The sequence below is a fragment of the Perkinsus marinus genome (assembly GCF_000006405.1).
Source record: "Perkinsus marinus ATCC 50983 genomic scaffold scf_1104296958712, whole genome shotgun sequence".
In the NCBI taxonomy this organism is placed as follows: domain Eukaryota; phylum Perkinsozoa; order Perkinsida; family Perkinsidae; genus Perkinsus; species Perkinsus marinus.
In genome coordinates this window covers 639,893-645,715 of record NW_003206658.1, presented here as the reverse complement: position 1 = coordinate 645,715, position 5,823 = coordinate 639,893, and positions in this window count along the sequence as shown.

The window sequence follows — 5,823 nt, the reverse complement described above, 5'->3', positions numbered from 1 at the left end:
CTTGAAACTTATAGGTAAGCCAGCTGGAAGGCGCCTCGTCGGAAGAGGACGCTTCAAGGTTTGGCTGAGGCGATCTTCAAGACACTGGCTTCGTTGGAAATTAAGATCTCCGAAAGCGGAAGGCGGAAGGTCACGCGTTAGATAAGAATGCTGAGCTTCTGGGCGACTATCGCCGACGACTCAAAGCCGCTCTCCGACGGAATGATGAATGAGAAAAAGATTTATCGGAAGCCCGCAGAGAGGTTAACTATACCAGCATGGTGAACCCGTTGATGTATTGGGCGCTCACTAGGCTGAACGCGGGCGGGACTCAGCGGAGACTGGGAGTAACAGCAGTGATGATGTTGATCGAAAGTACGTTACCGAGGTTGAGGCCGCTTCACGACGAGAACAGCAGAGGTTAGGTCTACGTTGGAGGATTCTTGCATCTCGACAAAGGCTTGTGGTTATTGTTTCGTCGCGCAAAAGGACATGGTAATTCGCCGTGCTTGCCTGGTAGGGCTGCTCGCCTCGAACGTGAGCTCGAGGCGGCGGTAAGGGCTGCTCAGCGTGTTACTCACGATAAGAAAGTCAAGAAGGCCCTCGAGAGTGAACTAACTTATGTACAACATTAACCTCTCTTACGAGATTGATCCAGTGACAAGTCTCGCGCCACGCGAGTCGCGTGGCTCTATCAGATAAGGGCGGATAAGGAGAAACACAGGAGAGAGAGGGACGTTATAATGGAGCGTTTGGCTTCTCAGCATCACTCTCAGCAAGATCTGGATGAACGAAGGGCACGGCACAAGGTGATCCATCCTACTAAGATCTCCATCACTGCAATAGAGCTGTTATCTCAGACAGAGAAATCTTGAAGAAATGCCGAGAGGATAGCGACGTTGGAGTCTTTGTTACACAAGCCGCTATCGTACTCCAACTTTTGGATTACGGTAGCCTTCGGTTTTTCCTTCCAAGGTATACCCCCCTTCACTCCTTCGCCGTATACCTCTGTTCAATAGGTTCTTTGTAAGTCCTCTCGGTGGCCACTGGTCACTCCTCTCTAGCCGAGAGGTGATAGGAATGCACCAAGCACTGAACCTTGAAGCTCTAAACCCGCAGCCCGAACACTGGAGTCGGGATTTATCGCGGGTCTGGCTGAGGATCAAAGCTCTGAAGGCTGATATGAGTCGACAACCGACCTTTCGCTGGCTGCACTTTGATAGACTTGGGTCCAATGGTGCGCTCACAGCGGGATTCTTGAAGCCTGTATAGAGGTTTTGGGTTCATGCACTGGAAGCGCCGTGCGCAGCGATCGAACAAGTCCAAGTTTGCGTAGCATACGTCCTCGTACTTATTCTGCCTGAAGCCTTTGAGCCAATTGACTCCCGGGCGGCATGGGCAAGGGAAAAATCAATTGAGCTCTGGCAACTCAACTTGCCGATGCTCAAGAATAGCAAATTCTAAATCGATCACGGGATCGATGACGATCTGCGCAAAATCCTGTGCGCAGGTTCGAATCCTCGCTCATGTACCTCTGCATTTTAACGTGTCACACACAATTATTGAAATCCTGCAGACTCGAAATTACTGAAGTAGCTAAAATGGCAGAAACAATGAAGCACTGAAATCAACCATCATCAGGTAAGACAAATCAAATTCCTAATGGGCGAAAAAGCAACATCCAAAAACCAACTGCACGACAAGGACTCAACCGACTGTCGAGGTTCCGCTTGGAATTAGATAACCTTTTGAACACAAAATCCAATGGCCTAAAACCAACAAGCGGTTGTCAAAGTGAAGCTGGCATGACCACTGTGTACTTCCGCGAGGGTCTGGACTGTTGTCCATGCGTTCCAAAGCATGGTGAGCAGAGTGTCCAGGACCCAAACCCAAGCCAGACTCGATTGACTTCTCATACCGCCTCTCACGAACCTTACGAGAGGCATAACCCCTGTCCTTAGCAATCCTACACAAAGGGGTAGGATGGTCAGTGTGATCCACCATAGTATTAGAGTTCATACCACTTCTAGTCAATACCATAACTTATTGAAATCAATATCTGTCGTTTGACGAATACCATATACTATCCCTCAGCTATTGATGGAAGCGTAGCCACTAGCGGGTATACAATAATGAAACCGTATTCCTTAGACCCTGTGCCTAAGTCCAGGCTCCAAGGGAAGATTCAGAGAATCAACTTCAGAACCAAGCTTAAAACCATACGTGTGACGCGCCTGCGTTCACGCAGGAATAATAGACAACACGCATGCACAGACCATGATTCGCACAAAGCAATATAACAGCCGCAACACAGTAGAATCGTAACGAAATGATATCATTCTAACAGTATAGCATGATCACACGTTAGCAGGGCTCCGTACTCTGCGCTAAAGCGCACACCACCCGAAGTTGTTGGGAAAGGGCAGGATGTCAACCGCGAGGAAGAAATTCAACCAGTTGGGCAGAACCAGGTTGAGATTGAATGATATGATGGAACTTCTGTAACAGTCCATCTGATGTCCCTTGTTGTTGGTACTGTTGTGTTTCTTGTTCACACGGCGCAACACCAGGCATGGACGGAAAAGCACCAAAATGATAATGATGCTACTATAACACTTTTCTCAAAGACTCAAATGAAGGAACAGAACGACTACTGGTTCGCTTAGCAAACTTCGCTATGCACTTGCGTGCTCATCACTTCTGCGTTCGCCGTTTGGCGACATTGCCACACGACAAGTGAGACTAGCTAGACGACAGCTGGAACGAGTAGTTACAGCAGAAAATCGACCATAAAGAGACGGTGCAACAGGAATCCACCTGTCAGTGACAGGCTGTCACACAGATCACACTATACCCAACATTGGATCTGGACCAGCGGACTTAATCTTACGGAGTGAATCAGAAACCACCTCTTCGATCTCGAAAGGACCAGCGAACTTCAGAGAATGCTTAGACTGATTCGCCTCCGGACAATAGATGAGACATTTACTACCTACAGGAAACTCCGGAGACCTCAAAGAATGATTCACGCTTCGACTCAACCTTATTTGTTGTACTTCCTTCACATCCTCCCAAAATCTCTTATACTCCTCGAAGCGTAAACGAGTTTCCTCACATCGGCATCTGTATAAGTCTTCAAGAAGGGACTCTTCTCCTGGACACAATAATTGACGAACACCGTCTTTATTTGTCTCAGTAGAGGATGATGTAGTACGCCAAGGTCTCAGTAACCGACGGCCAAAGAACGGATCAGCAGGACCAAAGTCCAGACCAGGGAAGACTGTAAGATTATGAACCAACTGCAGATCACCCAACCATGATGGCCATTCTTTCACCTCCCCACCAGACGCGTGCTTAGTAGCGAAATATTGTCGTAGATGCAAATGGCAACGTTCCAACCAACCTCCATAGCTCCGATGATGCGTAGGGAGGGTCGCAACCATTATGTGACGAGTAGTAAATCACTCTCGAAAATGAGTCGAATCAAATCCGCCATCCACCACGAGACAGATAGGGAAAGATGCATTAAAGATGCTATCTAGGATTTTTGTAGTCTCGATAGACCTTTTGGTTTTTGTAGCTCGAAACCGAGTGAAGCCTGTAGCTGCACAAGCGAGACTCAACACGTGATAGAAATTACCGTCACCCGTAGGTAAGTTTACCACATGATCCAACCCTAGCACTTGACCAGGTATGGTGGACTTCATCCGTAGAGATCGTACGGTCTTGCGCAGGCCACAGAGGCATGAACTCTTTGACAAGGAACGCATGTTCGCAGACGATTATGAACATAACAGTTGATTCTAGGCAAATAATATTCCATCTTAATTGTACGAGCGATGGCTCAGCTCCCAGATGAGTAGTAGTATTGTGGTAGTGGTCAATCAAACGGTTAATTATCGCTTCATCATCGACTTTGGGGCCCAAAGTCGATGATATTGGATTGGATAGTGCTATTGGACCAATACTACTTGTTGTAGAGGTTGACCTTCTGAAGCTGATCTTACACACCGATATAATACACCATCTTCGACCGTATGGAACTTGGAAGCATCGTTGAGAGCTCGATACGGAATAGAACAACCATCGAGCACCTTCTTATGTGGTAGAAACTCTCGAAGAGCGGTAAGGGAGGACGATGAATTCTGGTTTGTTCGGGCAAGCTCTGCCCAATCAACATGCTGATCAGACTCAGATATGACCGGCTGTGGTGTAGAGGGCTCACTGCCATTAGGGGAGTCGGTGATAGTGGTCATGCATTGTAGGCCAGATAAATCATCGACGCATTTTTAGAAGGTAGTGCCGATACCGCTGGGTCGAAGGTAACCAACGATGACCGCAATGCCCATTTACGTGCTACTTCAGCCAAGACCACAGTAGTAGAATCGATCTTCGCCCGGGTAGCCACATCTGCCAGATTATTGGCACACCTCACATGCATCACCTTCCCCCCTAAACCTTCGCCGAATAACTTCGAGCAGACTGATCTTATATCCTTACCCCATTTTTTCGGACTGATGGCGTCAGCGTCTCTGCTGGCGTTCATCCAAGGCCCAGGACAGTTTTGTTTTTGTCCTTTCCATGAGTACACTGGCGTCCAACGCCGATTCCTGGAGAGTAAAGTCCGAGGTCGGCCACTTGATGAAGAAGGGTTAGGGAAGGAGAAAGCGGAAGGGTGAGCTGTTGGATAGTTGTTCGCTGGTGTGGATGGTCAGGTCTCTCCAACTCCTGAAGTCTGGATGTGTCTTGCTCTTGAGGCCGCTGTCCACAAGTTCTTGGTAAAGGCTATGGGCCGGACCATGCCAGGGCGCGGCAAGCTACCCCTTGGTCACTGCAGGCTTTACCCTCCGGGATGTCTAACATTCAAGCCGGGTGATGGGCTTCGTGCCCCTTGGTCTAGTGGTGTGGTATCCGGTACTGTCACTCGGTCCTTGCGATCTCTAATGTCGCTAAGACCCGCCTCTGGATCTTGCCTACGCCAGAAGTTTGTGGTCTGTGCCTTGAGCACGGTGCGAGTTCTTACTATATGAGCTCAAGTCCCGACTCGGGACTCCCGAGCACCAGAAAAGAAATGAAAAGAGAGGCTCTCTTAGAGAGCCTAGCTCCATCCTCTGCTAACCTTTAGCGTTAGAGAGGACCAAGGGACTGATGCCTTGATGCATGCTGCTCTGACCTCTCCAATGGGTCAGCCCCTTCTTGCGCCTACCCTCCGGGATGTTGTACCTGCGCATAGAAGGTGGGGATCTCATGCTTTAGAGTCCCTCAGCACCTGGGCCAATCTTGACCAGTGACATGTCTACCGGTACCTACCCTGGCACTCTACCATATGCTGGATCCAGTTCTTGTTGGTCAAGCCTCGAGAGAAGAACCTGAAGGACGGAGGGAGTTGGAGAAGACTGGACCTGAAGCACTGGCAGCAACTTGAAGATGGCGAGCCTCGAAGTTGGATCTGGACCGAAGCTCTTCGGATTCTTGGACGACTCAAGACTGAATCAAAGGGATGAAGCGGCGGCCAAGGAGGAAGAGTGGCCGTAATTAAGTCGACCGAGTTCGCAGTATAGGACATGTCATGATGATTTGTTGTACTCGCATGACTCGGTGTAATACACCAGGTGTATCATGCTTTATGATAATTGTACTTTCCGAACTTCCGCAGACCGCACTGCGGTCACCGCAATTATGCCAGTTATATATTTATAACGTGGAGTCGCGCGACATGATCGGGCTTGACGCTGATGGTGATATGCTGCTCCACGAGATGGTTAAAACGGCAGAATGTAATCCGCTGCGAACTATACACTGTGGAGGTTCTTTAAACTAGGTATTTCGAGACCATCATGTTGC